We start from the raw sequence: 27,112 nt of genomic DNA, 5'->3' as shown, positions 1-27,112 counted from the left end.
TCCAGACACATAAATCATGATTAAAATTCTCTATAGTCACTAATCCCTTGCCGCGCGGATGCTTCTGCAAGAATATAAACCGAATAGCAATTTATCATACTAAGAATTATCTACATCTTAATATATGTCCATAAACTAAAAGCTCGGTAGCTTTTATATTATAGTACCTACCTACGTTAAGTCTAAATAGTACGAAATATTTCTTGATACGTGGCTAAAATCGGAAGTGGTGATAGTCTACTCTAGTGATTAAAGGTCGTTGCTCACTTACACGACACCGCTCCGCACGGTAAAAGAATAAACATTCCAATATGTGCTTAAAGTCGCACTCTGTACATACATTACATACATTTAGCAATAAAACCGCCTTTGCACCCTCATGTATAGTTTCTTCTGTGTGTTCTCCATTCGTATATGGTTGTGTGTGCAGTAAAGAATTCTTAGTAAAAAATACATTATACAGTGACAACATACAATTGCAAAAAACGCGGAGCGAGCTTGCCGCAATCTTGCTACTTTCGTCCTACTTACCACGCGCTTCAAGCTGTTTACTACGATAACATTCAGTTGTTATCGATAAAATCAGGAAACGTGATGGTCTCGATTTTCTGATTTTCATGTTATATTAAGTTTCATAGCTGGTGACGAGGTTATTACAACAGAAAATCAGCAATTATCCGTACAATAAGTGGAAGAATTACAATATTTTAATAAAGTTTGACGTTATACTCGTAGGCGGATAGCCTCGTTTACTCAGGATTTTTTATACGTCATAGCAGCGGAAATTCGTATCTATATTTTTGTATAATGGACAAACTCAAATATATGTATGTCACCGTGAAATTGTAAATACCGTTAGACTATAATCTAACAGAATCTATCTCGTGAGATTGTAAACTGGCGAAAGATTGTAAACATTGTGAGATCTACGTATATGTCGCAGCGAAATAGCATAAACTGGGCATAATGAAATGTAACGACAGCCCACACTGACCGACTTTGTTCTTCACGAAAGAAGAAGGACGCTAAATTCTATTTTGGTTAGGTTAGATTGATTGATTAGAACACTTGCAGATTAATTAGTTAATCTGAAAACCGCGACAATTTTTTCCTTACTAGACTGGGCTAAATAATCGTGAATATCAAATAGATAATTTGATTTCTAATAATCTAATTTTCCCACATTAGCGGTAGCATTTGTCCCGCCTACGATTTTTCTAACCGGGTAGGTACAGCTACGTATTTATCAACATTATTTTCGTTACTTTGTTTTCGTTGATGCAAATATTCTTTTGTCACATTGTTTTTTGAATCCAATTAGTTTGACCTCTTTTGTGGACGTTTCCATGCCAGCTAGGGTTGCTACTTTTATTATGAAATCGGAACTGTCGTCGCTTCTACCGTTAGACATCCATGCTTGGACATTGGTTTCATGCAAACATTTCCACAAACATTATCTCTTTTCTTCTATAGATATAAAAGAAATTGGACTGACTGATAAATGATAATATATATTTGTAACCGAGACTTATATGTTTTCTAAATTTTAAATTTAATTGTGTTATTTTATTCCAACTTGTTTTAATTCCCTTAAAGAAACGCGTCAGCCCTAGCGGCTGGTACAAAATCCGCACAGACAAAACATTGTTACCATTAATTTGATTGAACTGTTTATTCAACGTGTGAATTCTGGCCGGGAAGGGAAATTCGGGTTAATAGCTATAGCTAGTAGGTGCCTACCTACTCGTATTAATATTGAGTCTTAAGTATAGTTTACTTCAATTCGGTGATAGCCCAGTGGCTAAGACGTTGCTCTCCTAGTGTGGGGTCCGGCGTTCGATCCCGGGCACGCACCTCTAACTTTTTGGAGTAACGAACGAACGAGTTGTATAAGCAATTAAAAAAATGTAAACTAAAATTAGTAATATAACTTGCTTTATCTGGGAAAGAAAACATCGCGAAGAAATCTGCATGCCTGAGAGTTCTCCATAGTGTTCTCAAAGATGTGTGAAGTCTGCCAATTTGCACTTGGCCAGTGTGTTAGGCTATACTATAGCCAAACCTTTCTCATTATTAGTGAGACACGTGCTCAGTAATGAGCCGGCGATGCGTTGATCATGATGATGATGATATTCCGGACCAAGCCAAAGTACACTGTATATATACATCTGTTTACTCAATAGAATGCTCGAGTCATCTCATCATCATCGAATCTAATTAGGAACCAATTCATTCAGGCTTCCATTGTTTATCAATGAAAAGTTTTATACAACTCTAATAGCACTATATAGCGCTATAAAAGCACCATAAACACTGCTCTCATTTTCCTGCTAGCAATAAAAAGGAAATAACCTGTCTCTATAATAACAATATGACCTATTTTAAGTTCAAACAATATATTGGGTGGGCGTAACTTGATTGCTCTTTAATCAGGTCATGTAAAAATACCTAATTAATAGAGAGAAAAATAATAAAAAATCGCACGTATAAATAAACTGTGAATTAAGAGCCGCGTACAGACTTGAAAATAGAGTTGTACTGACTCAACATCATCATCGTAAACCGATGAAGACGTCCACAGCTGGACATTAGGTCTCTTAGGGACTTCTATATCCACCTGAATCCAGCGGCTTTTTGCGAGTCGTTTGATGTCATCTGTCCACATAGTGTCAACCTCTTCTTATTCTGAGAGAAGGCCCGTGCTCAGTAGTGAGCCAGCGATGGGTTGATTGTGATAATGATGATGATGTTTTAAAAAGTTATCAAGTTAACGGTGTCATTGAATTAATAATACTAACGTAACTTTTGTTCACTTTACCAATGGTGGTTATTCTAAGCGATCCAAGCTCTATTCATTAAAAATATCTAGGAGACCTCTCAGTTTTAAAAGTTAGTTAAATATAATTCATTATAGCATACATCACATAAGTTGTAACCGATGTAACCGATATTGGAAGCGGCACCGCCACCGGTCCGCACTTATCGTAGCAATATGTTTTCTGCGAGTGCTATTTGGCAAAGCGCGAAACTGCCTCGACACACATCGATAAGTGTACTGCATCCATTACAGCGACTGTGGAGTGCATCGGAAAGATCATTACATTGAGTTATTGCGATATGTCTGTGAACAATGACTTGTTGAAACCAGTAAAAATGTGATCAAGGGCTTATTGAAACCAGTAAAAAACAATTTTCTTTACGTAGGTAGTAAGTTCTTCGTGTGCGCAATACATAGTCCACCTTGTCACAGATGCATGATCTTATTTCACAAATCATCTTGATGCGAACATGTTCGCGAACCACCAGTGTGGTAGAGCCTTTATCGAGGTGATCTGTATTGATTTGTTCGGAGCAATGCACTTTATTGCATGTCGTTTCATAGTATCGTACCTAGTTCTAAGTTAATTAGCTAGAAGCTTTATTAATTAACAACAACTGCTCATCAAGATGGTGTTTGACCTTTTGGTTGAGTGTACAGATTGGACTGTATTGTTATCTGATAGATTTCCACTGCTGGTCATAGCTTCATATGTTTACTGGCTTCTTGCAACTTGTTTGGAGTCCCTTGTCTAACTTGTTGGGGGTCTACTGGGGTTAGGGTACTGCAACTTTCGGTGCGAGGTCGCCATGCCTATACAGCTACCTTTTTATGCGGAAAATATTCAATCCACATAAGGTTTTGGATGTTTAACATTAAGTTAAGACTTTAAAGTTGAACATCAACAAGTGTAAATTAAAAATTTATAACACCCCCGACAAGTGAAGGTTACAGTAACTAGAAAAAAGCTGATAACTTTCAAACGGCTGAACCGATTTTCTTGGGTTATAGCTAAGAACACTCTCGATTAAGCCACCTTTCTAACAAAAACCTTTTGGGTCGGGGGTTAAAAACTAACTCTGTGTGGATCGAATGTTTACCAAATTAAATAAATGCTTTCGAAATCAAGCATACTATTAAAATCGTTCTAAAACAGGCTAAACTGTAGGTAGATATTAAAATATTTGCGTTAAAATGCAATAAATTAGTATTTACATATATATAACATACAAATACTATTGGTACTCTCACGAGTCAAAGCCCTTGTTAATGCAATAATATTATGTACTCACCTAGGGCCCAAGAGAATTAATCTAATTAGATTATGATTGATTAATCATTATTATCACACTCAGCTAAGCCTAATGGCAAACATTGGATTAGAGAGCGATTGCTCTCACGACCTCTAAATCAATATTATCATCATGATCAGCCCATTGCTGGCTCATTACTGAGCATGGGTCTCCTCTCAGATTTAGAATAGTATATTTGGATTTCTGTGGTTGGGCCATAGTCTATTGCGCTGGCCGAGTGTGGACTGGCACACTTCCCACAACTTTGATAACATTATGGAGAACTTCAAGGTTTCCTCACGATCTTTACTTTCACATTTTGCTTAAAATACACATGCCCGGGACGAACCCCTGAGCCCCCAACCAGGAGACTGACCTTTTACCCACTAGGTTGTCAACGCTTAAATCAATAATGTCACATACTAAACAACGAAAGTATATGTATTTATTAATGCACTTAATAATAATATTTTTTTTATACAGTAAAAACGTCAAAAACCTCAAAAACAAGTAGACTTTTTGTCTTGACTTCCAACCGATTTATATAAGTCTACAAAACAAAAACAACTTTCTGTACAATAAAATTATGTGGCCAGAAAAAACTTATAAAGAACAGTATAGTCTATATGCATAGACACGGGCTATTTACCTCCGCCCATAGCGATAGATTGGGTCATAATGTACGAGGGAAACATAGCTGCCGGCAACCAACGCAAACATGGGCCGGTGTTTATACACTTTTTCCTGCATGCATTATCCCAGTCTAAACAGTAAGTCTTATAATGACCAGATTCAATTGAGATAATACTTATTATTAGTATGAATTCGCAAATTGCCCCAAATACTGAGAACCTAACCTAAGAATTTGGAACTTACGAAAAATTAACCCGTTTAACTATGTCGGTTCTGAGAGGAGATCCGAAATATGATCCTCATTTAGGGAAGGATATCTCTCCCGCCTGTTGAGTGACTCGGAGCTTTCTGATGAGGTCCTTAGTTAGCGACCATGTCTCGGATCTATATAATATCATCGCACTGTTGGAAGACTTTGGGTTTCAAACATTGAGGAATTTCAGTTATGAAAACATTTTTAAGCTTTACTGCCCAGCTAAAAATTCGGCAGTTAACCTCTTTCTCCTACCAAGCTAGATCTGTGCCCTGGGTATGGTACTCGTTTACAATTTCGAGTGCAGTGCTCTCAACGATTATGCGTGATTGAGGCAAAGAAGCATCAATTCTATTGCATCAGTTTCTGCCACTCCTGTATTTAGAATTTCTATTTCTACACGCGGTATTTGCTAGTCTACGATGGATCGCGCGTAACCCAAACAAATTATGGCTGCAGAAAAATTGCTTTCACTGAGCGAAAATGTTTACTAACTGTGTTTATTTTTAAAACATGTTGAAAAACGAGGTGTGTTTAAAGCCTCCAGTTTACATTGGGCCAGTGCATCACTGCCATCCTTTAATTGAACAGCCGTGAAGTGCAAAAAATAATTCAAATTTCAAAAAATAATTTAATTTTTTTTAGTTTTCGTCAAAATATTATATCGTATGAATTTTGAAAAATTACATTAAAAAAAAATTATGCTAGATAGGATCGAGGTTTTTAGTTAGTTTTTAGATTGGCCTTTTTACAAGATAGGGACCCTATCTAAGAAATACCTAACGTTGCTTTTTCCATCGCCCTCTGAGAGTTGCGATTTCGATCAATATCTTCTAAAACTTGTGATCTTATCGAATTAAATTGGACGTGAGCTAGCCACACGTGTAAGCTAGTGTATTAAGTCATGTTATTGCAGGAAGTTAGGTCTCACATAACCTTTGCCTGTGTTGATATTATTACAAACTAGGTATTTTGGCGTAAGGTAGCTTTGTTTGTTGTAAGTTTGGCAAAATAAACTCGCTTTAGTTACGCTTACAGATATTCAAAGGAAATAGTGGAAATAACCCAAATTGGGACGTTTATTATTTATTCATCCCCTGACGAAGAATTGAGGGTCGCGGAAACACATCGATATTATCTATAGGTATAGGTAGAAAATTTAACAAGCAAAAAAAGTTTTTAAAATTCACATCGGTTTTCACTGCTGTCTTACATTTATCGTATGTTTATAAATGAACAAATAATTATTATTGAAGAACTTTTTGTCATGTATAAAAATGGCCGCCATGTTGATTTTTTTTTCAAAATAGCTAATGTTACTCGGGATAATGTAAGAATTCTAACTATAACAATCAAACCTGTTTAGGCATTTAGATAAAAAAAAAGAAACTCACATGCATACACACTTACACACCTATAAAGTGGACGAAGTCGCGGGGAAAAGCTATTTAGTAAAATAATAAAAGCTCTTGTTTATTAATTTAACGAAGCATCCACACGTAACATGTTTGTATAGGTAATCTATTCGAGTGCCATCCAGTCAGATTGGTTAGGTATTGCTTATGTATGCAAACTGTACAAATCTATTTACCGGGCATGCCATACCTAGCTAAGTGTATCTATCTATTATGGGACTAGTATAATTACATACGTACATACATTACCGACTCTGTTGTAACCTATACTAATATTATAAAGAGGTCACCTATGGTGCTGAAACGTGGACATTGACAAACGGCCTTGTCCACAAATTCAAAGTCGCTCAGCGAGCTATGGAGGGCTATGTTAGGAATTTCCCTGAAGGATAAGATCCAAAATGAGGAGATCCAAGAAGAACCAAGGTCACTGACATAGCCCAAACTATTAGGAAGCTGAAGTGGCAGTGGGCAGGCCATGCCTGTCGTAGAGGCGATAGCTGATGGAGCCGAAAGTTCTTGAGTGGAAACCGCGTATATGCAATAGTGTATTGGACGCTTTCCAGCACGATGGACCGACGATATAAAGAGGCCAGCGGGAATTGGCTCAATGAGCAAGGACCGAGTGTGGTGGCGCTCTTAAGAAGGCCCACGTCCAACAGTGAACTTGTTGGTGATGATGATGATGAAAGAGATAAAGTTTGTTTGTAGGGGTGATATCTGTAACAACTGAACCGATTTTGAAAATCCTTTCCCCAGTAGAAAGCTGCATTATACCTGTGTGACATACGCTATATTTTATTTTCAAACAATTAGAGAAATTACGAAAATTGTAACAAGCTACCTTGTAACGAAGCGTTACTTGATTTTGTTATTTATATTATTATTTACTATTATAAATCATACTTTTGAATGTTATAAAGTATATTTTTAATATATATGCAAAATTATTTGAACTAGCAACTAAACTGGATCTTGTTTCGAATGTCAGCCGATATTGAACGGCGTGACATTGACAAGAGATTTTGCCAAACACCCGCTGACTTAGACTACGCGCCTCACTCAACCTACGAGGTCATCGACACTAGGGAAGTACGGTCACGGAATTTTGCCTAAATCGACGTACACCACGACCCTACAAATTTGTGTGCCTACCATCGAACTAGCCGCGGTAATTTAACTGTACCGTTTTGTATTATTCAGAAACATTACCGTGTGCTATTCGCTTCTTTCAATTTTTTTTATTTATTTTTTTTTAACACCCGGTACAACCTGTGCGAAGCCGGGGCGGATCGCTAGTAATAATTAATTAGCTCTAAGATGAGGTATTTCGGGTGCTGTCCAATGACGCGAACTCTGAAAACATTACAATTTATTGTTTTGGACCGTCGTAGTCGTATCCCTAATTATGTTGTCATCATAATAATAATATGGTGAAAGGTAAATCAAAGTTGGCAAAACGATTTGCACAAGTTTTAATTATTTTATAACAAAACGGCCAAAATTTCTTGTCGTCTCTACAACGGTTAATTAAAAGTTGAAATTGTTACAAAGTGATTACGATCGGTGTTTTGTATAAATCCACTTTTGTGAGTTTATTACGAGACTGAATTAACATAAATTGTTACTGTTTTGTAAACTTTCAAAAGGCGTAAAAATGTTTTATCTTTATGAGCAAATACAAATTAGGTTTTAAGTAAATTAATTACAATTTGCATTTTATTTAACACTGTAACTTCAGACTAACTGTAATAAAACAGTAATACTGTAGGTCTCATAAGAAAGCCTTTCCCAATTTAGCACATTCCACCGTAATTCTATAACTTACGGATTTTTTTCTTGCTAGAAGTTTAGTAGTAGATATATACGTCAATGTAAAGCCATATTTTGCAAGAAATCGTTCAGAGTTTTCAATGGACAATTTTATTATCTTCGAACTATGTTGTTTATGATATACTTAGTATGTATGGCTTTTGGCTGTATAAGGTATCAGCTCGTTTTGCTTTTCAGAAATAAATATTTGTACTTTATGTTTTTTCTCTTTTGTCATTTAAATTCAGTCTTGAACGAAACAAAATTTACAAAAGATGAAATGAATCCAGTAGAAACGGAATATACAAGAAGTTATTCTTGGAATTGCAAAGGAGTAGGCAATATTTACCTGTCATGGCATAGCTACAGAGAGGACGGATATTACCTGTTATTCCGTGTTATTCCGCGTTATTCCGTGACATCCCCAGTTATTCCGACGGATGCAAGCGTATTTTTATTCGATGAGTGAAGTTTATGCAATTTCCTTTCCTGTTATGAATATTTTGAACGCGTGAAAGGGGAATTTTCTTGGAAAATATCTTTTATTCAGAGTTTAAATTGTTAATAAGCCGTGATAGCCTAGTGGTTAAGCCGTCAGCCTTTTATTTGGGGGTTCGTTGCCGGCCACGCACCTCTAACTTTTCGGAGTTATGTGAAGGAAAACATCGTGAGGAAACCTGCATGCCAGAGTACTCTATAATGTTCTGAAAGGAGTGTAATGTCAGCCAGTCCGTACCTAATTGCCCAGCGTGGTGGAGAATGGCCAAAGCCTTCTTGTTCTGAGAGGAGACCCGAGCTCAGTAGTGGTTGTGTAATTGGTTGATCATGATGATGATATGTAACTAGCGACTCTTGCGACTTCTCGCGGTGAAAATAAAAATCCTCTTCATTCCTTGTAGCGTAGGTAAAAAAATTCCTTGTAAGTACCGTAAAAATCAAGTACTTACCGTAATTTTTAAATATCAAGTCTAAGTATATTATAAAAGACATCTATTTACTTTCAGATTTCCAGTTACGAGTTTGGGCTGGGCGAGCGACGGGCGTTGATGACTCAGTCGGTAAGTCGGAGCGTTTTAAAAATATATTTATCTCATTATTAAGAGGGCTCTCTCCGTCACTCGTTTCCACTCGTTTCATACAATCGTAGTTCCAATTTCATTTGAATATTAAGCAACCTAAGTCCATGAAATTTTGCAGACATATTCTAGAAACTAATATCTATGTCTGTGGTTTTCCAGATTTCTTTTAAAATATTCGGTTTCAAAGTTACGCGGTCTTAAAATTTTCATACAAATCTTGGAGCCCCTGTAATTTTAAAACTACATATTTTTAGAAAAATCTAAAACACCACAGACACAGATATTAGTTTCTAGAATATGTCTGCAAAATTTCATGGACTTTGCTTGCTTAATATTCAAATGAAATTGGAACTACGATTGTATGAAACAAGTGGAAACGAGTGACGGAGGAGCCCTGTTAACACATTTTTAAATAAAATAACAAAAAAGGAGAAAAAAATATTATTTTTGATTTGATTTGAAATGGATACTTCTTGTCGAATATTATTCAAGTTATTAAGTATTCTGTTTCTGTTTTCGCGATCTGTTTCAAGTAAATTACCACTGGAAATTCGATCGCTGAAAGCAAATTGGATTATCAAACCAAATATTACGTTACCGTCGAAAATACGCTATCTACGGCGGAGAGTCAAAGCTGGAGCCGAAATTACCGCGTTGCTGGCTCCACCAAGTTACACGATGAGAATTGTGATAGATTGCGACCAATAAGTAGTACTAGCACAGAATACTTAATCTGTTACTAGAAACCGCAATAAAGGCCGATTCACACCAATTGCGTACACGTGACACGTGGGTAGTGAAGCGCGTAAACCCCTAACGCACCGGATTACGTATACGGCCACGCTTTACGCAAGCGGTGTGCCATGTTTCATACAGTTCCATACATTACAACGCAATGGTACGCGCTACATCTACGCTTACGCAACGCTTACGCAGCCTGTGGGAACGAGCTATAAATTGGTAACAACACAATGTCATCTGCGTAAAGTACAAAAATCCTTCTTAGGGCTGAGTACCTATTTTTATTATGGTATCAGAAAAATATAATTAATTTTTTAAATTTTTGTTCATTTTAACAGGGCTTTTATACAATATCATGTATAGGACAGTCCCATTGCTTATTTGTCATTACACAAATTTAAATATCATGTAAAACAACTTATTAAGTCGAGGCTATTATATTACTACAAATTCAAATTCCTTAGTGACGGACCAGTAGTATAGTCAAAAACCTAGCATTAGAGACATTAGTTGTCCTTCTCCTACAGCAGTAATTAGCGTAATCATAGATCTATGAATTTGATTTATGATGATTCACAGTAAGAGGTTTCTAACTGGCTTCAATATGGACCTGCGGAATTAATTAAATTAATAATAATGTTATTCTAATATTTGTTGCAATTACAATTAGGTACCTATAGTACAAAAAGTAAGCTGTTTAATTCCTGTAATGTAAGTATTCAATTATTATGATATGTATTTTGAATGCAAATATGGCGTATCGACAGCGCAGCATTGTAATGACTGTTCTACAAATATGCTAGCGGCCATGTCGTCAAACGCATTGATGATGACATTTTGACCACTCTATTTTGAGCTCTATGTACATTCAAATTGAGTTGAAATTAAATGTGAGCATGTAACATGAAGATTAGCACTTATGGCACAATAAATGATGCTAATGCGAACCATTCGTGGTCGTTTAGTGTTTAGTATTCAACTTTGGTCTAATTTCCGTAATGCGTTTATTAGCGCCTCTTATGTTCGGTTGCAGATCATGAGGGTTCGATTCCCGAGTGGGGTTAAAAATATTATTTTTTCCTGGCCATACTCCGATTATACTCCTATACCTTTATGGTTTAAGGTACTTAGTCATCTAGAGAGATGGTGGAATTTTAGATATTTTTCAAAAATATTATAAAACTATTATTTGGTATAGTTGAGAAAGAGATTCACAAAAGCGTGATATTGAATCGCGGCGCTATAACTTGTGCAAATAGCCAATGTTTGCCAATATTGGTCGCTCGTTAGGTTATTGGCGCGCCTGTTTGCTCGGATCGCCAGGTTCGCGCTTGATTAGGTTCATCCACTTCGGCCAATATTTGCACGATTTTCCTCATTGCTTGACGTCTGCTCTGGTCGAATAGATCATTGAACTAAATAACTTATGATTATACTTTACGTAGAGCCGTGATAGCGTAGTGGTTAAGGTGTTCGCCTCCTATTGGGAATGTCGGGTGTTGGGTTTCGGGTACGCATTTCTAACTTGCGGAGATTTTGAATGTTTCAAGTAATAATCAAGTAAAATATCGTAAGGAAAACTTCATGCCTGAGAGTTTACACAGTTAAAATATTTGGTATCTTGCCAATTGCAGTTAAATAACTCATCATCAAAAAAAAAAAAAAGATTCCGATGAATTGAGAACCTCCTCCATTTTTGGAAGTCGGTTAAAAAACATTCCAAGTGCGAGTTAGACTCGCGCACCGAGGGTTCCGTACTTTTTTCCGTTTGCACGATAAATCAAAAACTATTATGCAACAACTTTTCTAGAAAGACGCGACAGACGGATCAGACAGACAGACAGATAACAAAGTGATCCAATAGGGTTTCCGTTTTTCCTTTTGAGGTACGGAACCCTAAAAATCGTGAAAATAATATGGCATAATGAGGTACATTTTACCTATTGTATGAGTACATAATATTATATTATTTGAATGAAATTACATTGCTTGTACAAGTTTTCTCTGTAGTTTATCTCAAAGAAATTATTCATACTTTAACATTTAATTATGTGATTGTGAAGTTTTTTGAAGTTAGTGGAGAAATAATCTTGGTAATGCACTTTGTTCTTTTTGAATTCTTTGCGTCTTTCGTACCTTTATTAGGAAAACCAAATAACAGGTTTTCACCTATTATTTATTATTTCTTTGCACTTGTCTACTAAATATTGACTTGATTTTCAGTTTATAGTTAGTTAGGGGGGTTTTTCATTCCATCTGAATATTTTCGACATCTAATAAATGAATAATATTATAATTGAATCAACAATGTATTACTATTAGTAGAAACTACAATCATAGTTGTATTTTTCATAAATTGTAGCGGTCATTTCTTAAAAAGAGCCCGAAAACTGCTTATTATCGTCTAGACGGAGCTCCCGGTAATGACTCTAAACAATGAACGCTATGAACGGGTATATCTAATTATTACACTGTGGTAAGGGATGATTTTAGCTAGCGTTGGGCCACGACTATCTCCCTTAATCGGCGACTGATTTTAACGTTTGCTTACCATCAATAGATATACCTTTTTAAGGTTCCAGATCCAAAGGGTAAAAGCGGAGCCCTGTTAATGTCACTCTGCTGTCTGTGTGTCCGTCTGTCCATCTGTCTGTCCGCATGTCACAAGTCTCTGGCTCGTAGACTACTCTTAAATGAGTTATAAACCTGAAATTTTGGTATTTCGAACAGAACGTTGACTCAAATCCAAATATTGAATTAGAAAGTCAATTAAATTATTTTTCAGGGGGTGGGGGGCTCCTATACATGAAAAAGGAGCAAAAAGAAAATTTTTTTTCTTACCCTAGCACGTGGGGTATCATTGTTTAGAGCTCATTGAGTAGAGCGCCTACGAATAATTTTTTTTAATCTAAAAAAGTAACGTGTGATGGGGGCTATCTCAAAAACTAAACTAGTTAGGAATATGAAATTTCGATATGTACCTATTACGTACCATGTACTGTATTTAAACAACAAATACTGAAAACAACGAATTATAAAATAGTTTGTAAGCTAAACAAACGATATTTTTTTGGGGTTTCCTTTCACGGTTTACTGCGATGTGCTAGTTCGGAAAAGAAATATTTCATACACTCAAAATATGATGTTTATAATTATGTACGGAACCATAAAAGTGCGAGGCTCGACTCGCACTTGATCGATTTTTTATTGTTTGCTACCGTGCGTAGTCAGGGTAAACTCTGGCTTGGCTCTAGTCGCTCAGGCGTGCAAGCTGTGGCCCCGCTGCGGAGTTTTGATTTATGTAGTGTCGTGGTGGCAGCTAGCGTGTTTGAAAACGCTTCGTCATTGTGACTTGTGACGGATGGGAACCGTCGCATTGTTTCATTGTTGGCTAATTAATGGGATTTTGCATACAATCTAATAAATTGGTTAATAAATCCTTAAAACATAATGTGAGGATACTCAGAAGGCTCTCTTAACCACTATCACCGCTTTTTTTAAACCATCGGACGCATATTTTAGCACGCACTCGAACCCCTTAGGAGTAGTTTTTTGTCAAAACTGATTCTAAGCAAACGCCAACGCTCTAGAAAAATCTTCCAAATCAAGTTTGTTGGCTTTATAGTTCCCGACATTTTTACTATACAAGTATAGATTACATTGCAGCACTTAAAATAGTGAAACCCTCTCGAAAGCCTGTGAAATCGGAGCCCTTAGCTACCAGTAAGTAGTAAGACTCTTCACTCAACAAATTACGCAAAAGTTCGAAAATATCAAGTGAAATTTTAGCTTCAACATCAGCTTTAGCATTAACATTTACATAGCATGTACCTACTTCAAACCAGATTGTAGCATAGTGAAATACTTGTAAATAACGCCCCTATAACATATACCAACATGAAATTCCATACACTCCAAATCTGTTGGGTACCCCACGAGACCTCACGACTTTTTTTTTGATTCTTTGGGGAATAATTTCGTCTAGTCGTCTATCGTCAGTCATTTAAGATACCCCCCTGTCATGAAAAGTGACAGCCGAAAATAAAATTGCTTTGCCTCCTCAAATAGTACCTACTTCGGTAAATAAATAACCTACAGTGGTTTAAAACTATTAATAAGTTTTTATAACAGTTTTGGGAAAAATTACGAAGAAATGAGTAATGATCGCCAAAGTTTTTAGCAACTTGGCTATGGAACTCTACCTATGCGTGTTCTGGCTCACACTTGACCAGCTTTTTTTAAATTTGGATTATAAATGCAAATAAACATCTGGCATTAAAGTAATTATTACATTAAGCACCTAAATTGTAAGGAAAACTCCTTAATTCCGACACTCGTCACAAAGTTAAAGTCCCTGATGACATTAAACATTTGATGCCTTGAGTAATTACAACAAGTTTTACGACTAAATACATCTTCATGGGGGAGGCGGAATAGATTAAAGGAGATTTACATAAGTTGATATTATGCAAGTATACAAGTACAACGGCGCAGCATATAAAGCTCTTTGTAGGCTTGGACTGATTGTAGGACTTACTCTTCTGGGATACCAGCCAGGTAACCTCCCCGTGTGCCTTTGTGTTGTGGGTAATAGCAACGCTTGGGCCGGTGTACCCTGCTAACATGATTAACAATTTCTCTTCATGGGATATTGTTGGCCATGACTAATTGACATGGCAGAGAGGGGGTGTTGTCCGCGCGTCCCTCTGAGTGTCGTAAGCAGAAGGTGCAGTAGACGCTCCTCTCCTGAGGCATAGAGGAGGGTTTCATCGCCCATCCAATCACAGGCTGCCCCACCGGTTTCTACCTATTGAAGCTCTAGTTTATTGATGGAGTACTCAGAACTCTGAAGTACTAGAGGTTTCACAGGCTTCGTAACTAGGTAGTAGCTAATAGATTCGAGGAGAAATCCGGGCTTATCACAATGAACCGCCCACTTCGTTCGCCCACTCGAATTAACAACATATGTGTATCTTATCGGCAGCACAGGCACATTGCTCCAACATGGCGATCATTGTAACTAATACCCAACGATTATGTGCACCAAACTCGTGATGGACTAGTGGTTAAGACCTTGGCTTCCTATTCGGGGAGTCCGGCATTCGATCGCAGGCACACATCTCTAACTTCTATGGAGTAATGTTTTTAGCAATTAAATATAACAAAGGACTGTCCTTGCTAATTGTAGGTATACTTTTCAATTGTCAGTTGACAGATTTAAGAGTAAATAACAATATCTCGATTCCATTGTCACATTGCACGTTATAACAGCTGCTATCTGCATGCTCAACAGCCCGATCCGTCATGTAGTTTGAGCTGTGCGTTGTAAGATCAGTCAGTCAGTCAGCTTTTCCTTTTTACCCGACTATGGCAAAGCCAAAAGGAAGGGTTATATTTTAGCAGTATATGTATGTTTGTATCAGATTGTATGTGTTCCACCGTAGCGCCTAAATTACTGAGTCGATTTTGATGAATGAGGTGTCAATCAATTCGTTATTATGGTCCGGTCGACATAGGCTGCATTTTGTACGAAAAAATTGACCTTATATATGGATGTTACATCGAAAAAAAACCGGCCAAGTGCCAGTCAGACTCGCGCACTGAGGGTTCCGTACTCGGGTATTTTTTCCAACATTTTGCACAATAAATCAAAAACTATTATACATAAAAATAAATTAATATCTGTTTTAGAATGTACAGGTATTTCCCTATCATATTATACCCCACTTGGTATAGTTATCTTAATTCAAAAATTGAAACACATTTTTTTTAATGATACGTAACCACAAATTTGCGGTTTTCAGATTTATTCCTGTACTTGTGCTATAAGACCTACCTACCTAACAAATTTCTTGATTATAAGTCAACGGGAAGTACCCTATAAGTTTCTTTTTTTTCATATTCATATTCATATTCTTGACAGACACGACGATCGGACGGACGGGCGGACGGACGGACGGACGGACGGACGGACAGACAGACCGACGGACAGACAGACAGACAGACAACAAAGTGATCCTATAAGGGTTCCGTTTGTCTTTTGAGGTACGGAACCCTAAAAATATACGTACAATGTTAAAATACACCGGGGACAGAAAAACGATTTTACTATTCGCTATATCTATCGCTATCTATCGGTAATTCACGGGTAGCAGTCGGGTTTAGTTAAACTTTATCTTGATTTATTATATATTTAGATTTTAGTATTTACAAACCAAGGCACACAGACGTAAAGTTGATCCAGGTACTCAAGTTACTCAGCTACATAAGTGCAGCCTTATGAGCAATTACTTAGCCCGGCAGCTCGGGAAGCCGTTAATTTGAGAGCAAACTCCAAAACTTCCAAACTCAAGTCTGCAGTTACACTGTTACAAATAAGTTTTCAATGTTGACGAACAAAGTCGCCGATTCAAAACTTTGTTTAACCTATTATTAGATACGTTGTTAAATTTTCTCACTTTAATGCACTAATACAACATCCTAAGTACGTGTAACTATGTACGTGTTCCTTAATAAATAAATAGAATAATAAATAAATAAAAACAAATAAATAAATAAACATCAGGTTATATCACGGTCAAATGCGTATTTGCAATAATTTACATAAAAATAACATCATCTTTGTTAGGCAGAACAATGCTAGTTTTTTATAAGAAAATAAATCCAAATAAAATTGGAAAAGCATTGAGGTCGCCATAGCCTCAGGGGTTGCGGGTACGGACCGCGCGGTCTCGCATTTTTGGATATTTTCCCAAAATGTTTATTTTCAATTTCCGACGCACGCAATTTGATGAACTTGTGTACAGACCAATTCAAAAATAAATTATGTAATATATATTGTAAGTAGAAGCGTAAAGTTGCCTTCAAACTACGGAAATATAATATTATAATATATAAATATCGCTCACCCTACTTTTAAATGTCAGTGTTCACACTTAGATGTAAGATAAGTGTTAGATATTTCTATATTTCATTATATTCCGTAGTTTGAAATCAACTTGATGGTGCGTAGAGGTAGGTAGTAGGTATCATATTAATATTATTTCTAGTTAACGAAGACTAAGCCTAAGTCTTCGTTTTCATAATCAAAAACTTTCAATTTTTTTTTTTCGCCCTTTTGCGTTTTAATATTGTACATTGTACTATTAATTCTGTGTTCGTGAGGATTTAGGTTTTAAAAAATCCTGTAATAATTAATATTATTATGGATTATAAAAAATTGTAAATAGTGTTGTTTATTCTAAAACCTTTGACTCTGTGTTGTTTATAATATTAATAATAAAATCAAAGGTCCTTAAATAATTTTAAATTTTAACTAACTTAAGTTACGTCGCCTTATTACTTCGTAAAAGTTTCGGGAAATACACGGGAACGCTCTAGAGTGGGATTTTTTCAACTTTATCACTTTTCATGTTTGGGAGGATAACTCGGAACTTAAAAATGCGATTTATAATTTCCATGAAAGACATACAGACCCCAAGTTAGTTCCATAAGGATTCCGTTCTTTCTTTTCAATAGGGAATATCTACCTTTTTTATATCGTGTCAAAGTCAATCATGATACAAAGCTAATTCCAACACAAAGTCAGCAATGGGAAGGCGTCGCCATCGTTTATGGTGGTCATAAACAACTTATGATTCGTGCAATAGACTTTTACGTTCTCTGATAACGCTTTTGTTTACTCACAAACACACAATATAACACTGATGATGTCGGCTAATTTCGATTTCAGATGTAAAATAATAAACTTTCTGCTTTTTACACGACTGCTTAAAAAAGGAGTGACTTCTAAATGCCTGAACAGATTTGAATGTTAGATTCCTTACATCATCCCAAAACATTGCCTATTTTTTGAAAATAGATCAATATGGATGTATTCAGTTTAAGCAAGAAATATTAGCCCACAATTATTGTAGATTAGATGATGTCTGGGATTTCGTTAGGTTTAGATTTTTTAAGAGTCTGGTAAGAACTCTTTGATTTTGTGGGACAAAAATTCCCTTGTATTTGTATCTCTCTTGCAAGCTATTTTTCAACCTAATTAGATGATGCCCACGATTTTTTGGTGTGGATTTAGGTTTCAAAACTTAGTTTTACAGGTAAAAAATGCCTATGTCCTTCCCCGGGATGCAATACCTTACCTTTTGCCAAAACGGTTGAACGCACGAGCCGTGAAAACCTAGCAGCCAGACAGACAGAATACGTTCACATTTATCATAATTAATTAGTAAGTATGGATATTCGCAGTAGATAGATACATTATCGGCTTAAATTATGAATTGATATAATTTTCGGCGGTTATGCCAATTCACCACATGAGTAGATAGCGAAACTGTTGACGCGAATAAATGAATGAGTGAAATTCGCCTACGCGCTTGCGAAGCAAACACGGTCAACCATGTGAACATATTCATTCCCCGAACATAGACCTATTTCCCCGAATTACTGAACCGTTTGTTGACTAAATATTGAACTGACATTGAATTATACGGGTTAATATGGCTAGGTTAGCAGGAGTTGTTGTTGCAAACAGTGAAAATGTTTGACGACCACAAAGACGCAGTAGCGAGCCTTCTCTGAGTCGAAATCCTCATTACTGAGGGTCGTGACACATTTCCATTAATTAAATAATGGTAGGGTGGCATATTGGAGGCTGTATGGTGCCATTTTCAAAAGTGAAATTATTTACTTTTATGTTAGTTTTTTTGGCAGGGCACTCGTATCTTTTTAGAGTTCCGTATGTACCTCAAAAGGAAAAACGGAATCCTTATAGGATCACTTTGTTGTCTGTCTGTCTGTCCGTCTGTCCGTCTTTCGTGTCTGTCATAGGATAGGTACTTTGCGTTGACCTAGAATTATGAAATTTGGTAGGTCTTATAGCACAAGTAAAGGAAAAAATCCGAAAACCTGAATTTGTGGTTACAAAAAATTGAAATGTGGTTCAGTTTTCAAAGTAAGATAACTAACTATACTAAGTGGGGTATCATATGAAAGGGCTTTACCTTTACATTCTAAAACAGATATTTATTATTTTTGTGCATAATAGTTTTTGATTTATCATGTAATAATACCAAAATACTAAAGCATCCTTTTTTAAATTAGAGTAGGTATTTGCACACACACACTTATGCTCTATAATACCTCCTGCCTATCCGACTAGTTCCTTTGAAATTGGCTGATTTGATTGACTTCATTCACACGTATCACAGACTTCGCTAGACGCCTGCTCCGACTGTAAGTACCTAATAGCTATAAAGGCTTCCCATTTCTCATAAAAAGTGACTAGGACAGCTCCCAGCTCCGTGTCTCGGGCTTTTAGGTTAATTATTGTGGCTGCGGCACTGAGGTTACTCTCGTCTGTTACTACCGCACCACTCGCACTCTGCCAGTCTATATATTATATCCATGGGTTAGGTACAGATAAAAGAGTATCTTTTACTTTATTTTTGTAATTTTGTATCAAAACGATCAACCATGCTCAATCCATCGCAAGCCCCTACTCTGAAAGGGATCTCTCAGAATGAGAAGGTTGCAGGTCATAATCACGCTAGCCCAATGCGGATCAGGTTTTTCTGTAATTTATAGACTAGCATTTGCAATCAGAATTAGTGGCAAGTGATAATGCAGCTTTTAAGATGGAGCGCGCTTGATAGATGCCTATTCACCCTTGACTTGAAGGTAAACATATTACAATCAGAGGGGCAAATTAATGCTGGATGGGCGTTCCATATTCTAGCGGTTCGAATTAGAAATGAGGAGGCAACTCGCTTTGTACGTATCCGTGGAATTTCGACTACGTAACGTAGCTAGGTATAAATATAGACTTCACACACATTTGAGAACATAAGGGAAAGCTCTCAGAGGTATGCCGGTTTCCTCACGGTTATTTTTTTTCCGTTAAAGCAAGTGATATTAATAAATCGCTTAAAGCGCACATGATTCCGAAAGGTTCCGGACCTCCCGAACAGAAGCGCAAAATCTCGTACAGCATATAGGTACACCGTCATTTTATATACTTACTGATATTCGTAAGAGCTTATACAAGCCTCCGGGCCGGGCATAGAACCCAGAAGCTTCTCCTTATAGACCACATCCCTAACGACTGTGCCAAAGTGGCCCTATGGGTCGGCGAACATCAAAGAGTTGCCAACTTTGATGCAACTGCAATCGATAGTAAAATTGCTTCAATTATAATATTTTATATAACCATCAATGAAATACATCACACGAAATATTATTTTCGCTCAAACGGGTGCCTTATAAAGCAGAAAGCACGTAAAATAATAATTATATTGAACATCATTGAAGCGTCTGTTAAAACAGAATTCGCATTAATATTAACTTTGTAAAGTTTCTTTATCAAATCGACCGTGAATTTATTTTACCAATAATAATAGTTTGGAAATAGTAAGTTTAGTTTTTATATTTTATGCTCCATTAACTGAATATATTATGCAGTATAATAATATATAGTACGCGACAGGTTGAGGTGGCAACCGGGGTGGGGACGCCCCGCACCATCGCGCCACCGCGCTGCGGGTGAGTGCGGGTGACATGCGGGTGTGCGGGGCGTCCCCCCGCCTCATACCCCGATTGCCATCTCAAGATACGTTACAATCTCGCCTGGTGTTAAATGAAGTTGGTAGCGAGCTAACTTGGAAGGGGTTTGGTACTTTAAATTAAACCAATACATCTAATAGGTTTATTTGGTAAACGTTAATAATTACTTGGGGTTACGTCTTGCGTACTGTTGACTACTGGTGACTAGCCACGGCCGAAACCTCCAAGCATACAAGCTACCAGACAATATCATCATCATCATTTTCAACTGACAGACGCCCACAGCTGGACATAGATCTATTGTAGAGACTTGTATACGCCAGCGGCTCATTTGTCCACCTAGTGGGACTCTTCCAACATTCGAACTGCCCACTGCTAAGATGTATCGGTTACTCTGGCAACAATATGTAATTAACATTGTAAATTCGTCAGTACCATCGAGAAGTGTCAACTAATGCAATGTAGATGAAGCACATTATGTATGTACACGTAAATGTGACCCACCACCATGGCAGCGCGCCCTTAGCTATTTGCAAATCATAAATATCGAGTGCCAACACCGATAAGGTACCAGCATCAGCTGAATTCAAAATCGAAATAATGGTTTATTCAAGCTTTTACGAGAACAAACTTTTATTTCCTAGGTGTATCTCAAAGATGTATGTTCCATACCTACCTAGTAAATATATTATAGTACTATAGCACGCAAAAATGAGGTAGAGAGACTCCAAGCATAGCTCCCTCCTCCTCCTCATCGCCCGCTGAGGGTTTCTTATGAGGCCAATAGTTAGCGACCATGTCTCGGATCCATTAGGTATGACATCACTGAAATGAGGAGATCCGTAGGAGAGCTAGGGTTACCAACGGGTTGCTAAATTGAAGTGGCAATGGGTAGGGCACATAGTTCGATAAACCGATGGACGTTAGGGCCCCAAGGGACTAGAACGGTAACCTCGAGCTGGAAAGCGTAGCATTCCACTAGGCGGACAGATGACATCCAACTTGTCATAATTGCTGGATTTGGGTGGCTAGTGAATATGTATAGTGTGGCGTGTAGAAATCCCTAAAAGAGACCTATGCCCAGCAGTGGCCCTCTATCGATTAACAACGATGATACCGTCAAAGTACGTGATTACCTAGTAGTCTGTGTAGTAATTTTATTTCCTTCCAAAAGCAATGGCGGATAATACATATGCCACAGTTCACAACAGCTAGAGAACTTCTAACAAAACGTCGAGACGTCGACGTCACTGGCAGGCGTCAAATGATGGTCAAATGTTAGTACATTTGACGCAGGTAGCCCTATTACGTATTTTTATGTGATTCACATCATCATAGCCTAATATTTGGCATATCGTCGACTCAGGATAACTCTAGTTCACTCTACGCTGTGGATGGAAATCAATGTGTACAATAGGTACCTGATAATGTATTATCATTGTTTGATCACGTGTGTAACTGTGTATCTAATCTAGATCTCATTTGCACATAAATCAAGCAGTTTCCGCTTTACAAGTTACCCACGCGCTCTACTGTGTGCTGGTAATTGTATTTCGATGTACGAGAGATCCACGTACACATCTAGGGCGGATTTATCATTTTTATGGTAGTGCTTTACCTACATTACTCGAAAATATTGTTTTTTAAATATAGCCAGGATGATGTAAAAATCTAACTATATAACTAGAAGTTATGGTGGAAAGTCACATACATACACCATGAAAACATTAAAGTCCTTTTTATGGACAGTCCATGGACTTATAAAGGACAGTTGTGTACAAAATTTGAAGCCAACAAAACGTCTCTTTCACAGCAAGCTTTGTACTATCTGTCACTAAAGTAATGTGTAGATATCTTCGGTCGGTGCTCGGAAGGCAATTACAGAATGCCATCGATCTGTCACGCGGAGGAAACGAAGTGTCACGTGCCGAGTGACACGTCGCGTGCTCGGTGACACGACGTGTTCTCCGTCGCGCTGTCACTGAGTGACATACTCGGAACAAGGCCTGTTCCACGTGAGTAGTTACCACTGCACACTGACATATTGTTATGAATGAACCTGTGGAATGAACTAAACAACAGTACCTACTTTCCTCTAGTACGTGCAGAGCATTTTGGGAAGCTACTGGCAAGCTAATCCCTACTTCAGTGTTGGGTATGTACGAGTAAGTACTACGACCATAAAGTCGGCTCGTTTACAAACATCAGTCTGTTGTCATTTGTCTGGTCGGAGGCTTCGGCTCTGGCTAGTTACCATCTTACCGGTCGTCAAGCTATTAAACGTTCCGGTACGATGCTGTGTAGAAATCAAAGGGGTGTGGTTTTATAAAACTGCCATAGCCCTTCCAAGTTAGACCGCTTCCATCTTTGACTGCATCATCACTTAGCACTGAGATTGCAGTCAAGGGCTAACTTGTATCTGAATAAAAAAATCAAGAGCTTCATACTAAGCTAACCTATTATAAATGAGAAAGTAAGTGTGTCTGTTTCTCTGCTTGTATGTCTGCTGGCGTTTAATCAATTTTGACGAAATATGGTACAGATTTCGTTTGCATCCCGGGAAATGAGAAACTATTTTTTATCCTGGAATATCAAAGACTTCCCCACCGATTTTTATTTTTTTTTATGAATTTGAAATGAAATAGATCCCTTTATATAGGTTTTGTTTTATGGTTTTGTACGTAGGTTTTCTCTATAAAGTAAACCACCACTAAAAAAAGAATTTTCACAAATTCAATTTCAGTGACGCCAGGCCAGCTAGTTAAACAATTCAATAACCAACATTGAAAAAAAAAATCAAACTGTTTTTCAATGTGAATATTGTAAGCTCAATGAAGATATTACATTGTTGGCAATCAGGCTCTGTTTACGGATTAATATCGGAACGCGCAAATGAAAGCAAAAACAAAGGCTGCATAATATTAAACACGATTTAATTTGCAATTATTTCAACACTTAAAACAATGATATTTTATTTCCTTTGATATTGAAACTCGTTACTGGTGTATATTTTAATTAAATAAAATACCTTTTTGGTCCAGTGGTTAACTATTGAGGATCATTAGATCCTGGGTTCGAGAATCAAACATTTAAGAAATTTATTTTGTGGTGTTATCACAACACTACAAAATATCGTCACTAATATTTGTTGTTACTTGAATAATATGAGTAGTATTCAAAATTCAAAATTTTTTTATTCAATTAAACTTTTACAAGTACTTTTGACTCGTCAAATGCATCCACCATTGTTTTTCTTTACACTCAGTCGGTGCTTATATGCCGCCTGAATCCAGCGGTTCATTCGACTCTATTCAGTCAATAAATCAGCCTGTTTGCGTCCACTGTTGGACAAAGGCCCTCCCAAGAGGGCGTCTTCGCACAAGATCCTTCGCCTTCCTCATCCACCCACTTCCCGCTACCTTCTTAAGGTCGTCAGTCCAGCGGGTTGGAGGTCGTCCCACACTGCGCTTGCCAATACGCGGTATCCACTCCAGAACACGTCTGCCCCAAGCGGCCATCAGTTCTGCGCGGACGTGGTCTGACCACTGCCACTTCAGTTAAAGTTTCAGTTTCGACTCGTTTTTGACATCTGCGCTTTTCGGCGGGAGGTCACCATTCCAGCGCCTTGGGTTCCTTACGTTTATGGCTTTCCAAATTATGTGACCTGCCTATTCCCACTTCAGCTTTGCAACTCACTGAGCTGTCTCGGTTATTCTGGTTCTTCTACGGATCTCCTCATTTCTGATGTTGATGATAGCTATAGACGGACAAAATAATAATAATAATAATAATAATAATAATCTTGAGGGTCCTTGAGCTGTACAAAGTTGACAGTGCAGTTCGAGACTTCCTTGAGGCATGCATGGGGCAGTGGAGCACGATCCTGTGTCTCCATGGTGAGCGGTTGGCGGCTGCCGATGACCGGATAAGGATAGGACGGGGTATCTTCCAGGGTGATTGTCTGAGCCCGCTATGGTTTTGCCTGTCTCTGAACCCGCTTAGCACCCTGCTGGAGGGCTCGGGGACAGGCTTTCAGTTTCGGAGAGGAGGGACAAAAGTACCTCACCTTCTGTACATGGATGACCTCAAATTGCTGGCACCCAATGCTACCCGCCTGAGGGAGTTGCTGAACATCACCACTGAGTTCAGCAATTCCATCAGGATGGAGCTTGGACTGGACAAGTGTGCGGTCATACATGTGGAGAGGGGACAGGTTACTCATTCGGCCGAGATTAGTCTCGAGCCATCCAACATTAAGACCCTCTCTGAAGCTGAGTCATACCGGTATCTGGGCATGTCACAATCCCTAGGTGTAAAAGAGGCGGACATGAAACAGTCTGTTTGCGAGGCCTTCTTTGGCCGTCTGACAAAAGTCTGTAAAAGTTATTTGTCAGGCGCCAATAAGGTCCGAGCTTATAACGGCTGGGTTATGCCCGTCCTCATGTACACCTTTGGCGTGCTCAGCTGGACTCAGACCGAACTTGACGCCCTGGACAGAAAAGTCCGCACGACTATGACTCTCTATCGCATGCACCATCCAAAATCGTCTGTGATGAGATTGTATATCCCTCGGAAGTGTGGAGGTCGAGGCGTATTAAGCGTCAAGACCATGCATAACCGGGAGATATCCAGTCTCAGAACCTACTTTGAGACGATGAGGGGGTCCCCCATGCATAGAGAGGTCATAGAATGTGATAAAGGACTCACTCCACTATCCTTAGCCAAAACCGAGTGGCAGAAACCGGTGGTACTTAGCACCTCTGACCGGGAGACCGTATGGAAGGAGAAGGAGTTGCACGGACGCTTTTTTAAAGCTCTTAATGAGCCACACGTAGATAAAAAAGCGTCCGTGCAATGGCTGCGCTTTGGTGACCTTTTCGGGGAAACAGAAGGGTTTGTCTGTGCGATACAAGATCAGGTGGTTAAGACGCGGAACTACCGAAAGTACATTCTGAAGGATGGCACTCACGACATCTGTCGAGCTTGTCGCCATCCCGGCGAGTCACTCAGACATGTGCTTTCGGGATGTTCGGCGCTTGCCAACACTGAGTATCTGCATAGACACAACCAAGCAGCCAAAATCCTTCACCAAGAGCTTGGTCTGAAGTACGGTCTCCTGGATGAGAGGTTGCCGTATTACAAGTACACACCGGTGCCGGTACTCGAGCGCGACGGAGTCCGGCTCTATTGGGACCGGTCCATCATCACGGACAGGACTATTCTAGCGAATAAGCCTGACATCGTGCTGGTGGACCGGGCACAGTCGAGGGTGTTTTTGGTGGACATCACCATTCCATATGACGAAAACCTCGTGAGAGCTGAGACGGAGAAAAAACGCAAGTATCTTGATCTGGCTCACGAGGTTTCCGACATGTGGCATGTGGAGTCCACCGAAATCATCCCAATCGTCATATCTGCAAACGGGTTGATCCCAGTCAGCCTCGCTCACCATCTGAGGCGACTGGGGTTCCGTGGCAGTTCGCTCGCAGCCAGGATGCAAAAAGCGGTCTTGCTAGACTCGGCAAGGATAGTCCGCCGCTTTCTCAGCCTGTCGCCCTGACCCCCGGCCGTTTGGTCTCCCCTGCCGGGGCGTAATCCTCCGCCCGGTACAAATATTTATTTATGTAAATGTGTATGTAGGTTTATTTATTTTTATGTATGTAAGTATATTATATTCTCTTTGGCTTCTATATATATCTATTTTGTAACCGGGCGTGAGAGTAAGTTATATAGATAATAATAATAATAATTTTTATTTCAGGCAATATAAGTCACAAGACAACCCATAACAAACAAAAAGTAAAAGAAAAAACACAAAAAATAATATACAGCTTAATGTAGATATACATAGTGTAAACTAATCTAAATAAAGCTGTTGTTGTCGCACCGATGCAGGTTTGACCAATTTTTAGAAAAAGGATTACTCAGATCTTCGTTAACAGCACACAAGATGGAGTTAGTACTGTGTCTTAGTCTTTCCCAGAAGGAAGCCGTCCTTGCTCTGAGTATGGCGAAGAAGTCAGGGACCCTCGCCGCAGCAAACATGGCTTTAGCACTGCAGAAACGCGGATGCTTCATTAGGATGCGGAAGGCGTTGTTATATTGTATCCTAAGCGCATTATAGCTGCGCTTGGTAAACTTTGTCCACAGTTGACATGTGTAAAAACATTGACAAAAAGCTTTAAATAACGTCACCTTCACGTCATCGGAGCAACGCGCGAATCTGCGCGTAAAATGAAACTACATATAATATTTTCATTATAAAATATTTAACAAATGACTTTTGTTCCTGACACTTTATTAAAGAAAATTACAAAAAAAATATTCACGAACATTCTTAATTTAATTTTACTTCATTGGATTTCTTTCTAATTCAATTAAGTAATTATGAGAACAGTAATTGCTTTGAAAGTTTTTTTTTCGTGAAATAACTTAAAAATAATCAAATATAATAATAATATAATATATTAGGTACTAGAAGGTAAATGAAAACATTTTAAGAAACGAAA

At 38.2% G+C, this 27,112-nt stretch overlaps 1 protein-coding gene across 4 annotated transcripts in view; it reads left to right on the top strand.

The window, feature by feature from the left end:
- The window catches only part of LOC123880771 (somatostatin receptor type 2), a 122,771-nt gene that overhangs the window by 30,726 nt on the left and 64,933 nt on the right, over positions 1-27,112 (top strand). For 3 of the 4 annotated variants that reach the window (XM_045929072.1, XM_045929069.1, XM_045929071.1), the window contains exon 2: positions 9,228-9,281. The exons of the other annotated variant lie outside the window; for it this stretch is intronic. The gene's annotated coding sequence lies outside the window, so the exon portion shown is untranslated. The remainder of the gene's footprint in view (positions 1-9,227; positions 9,282-27,112) is intronic. 4 annotated transcript variants of the gene reach the window in all.

This window comes from Maniola jurtina, chromosome 3 (assembly GCF_905333055.1).
Source record: "Maniola jurtina chromosome 3, ilManJurt1.1, whole genome shotgun sequence".
Classification (NCBI taxonomy): Eukaryota; Metazoa; Arthropoda; class Insecta; order Lepidoptera; family Nymphalidae; genus Maniola; species Maniola jurtina.
The sequence above is the reverse complement of the archived record's forward strand: the minus strand, read 5'-3'. Positions and strand labels throughout refer to the sequence as shown.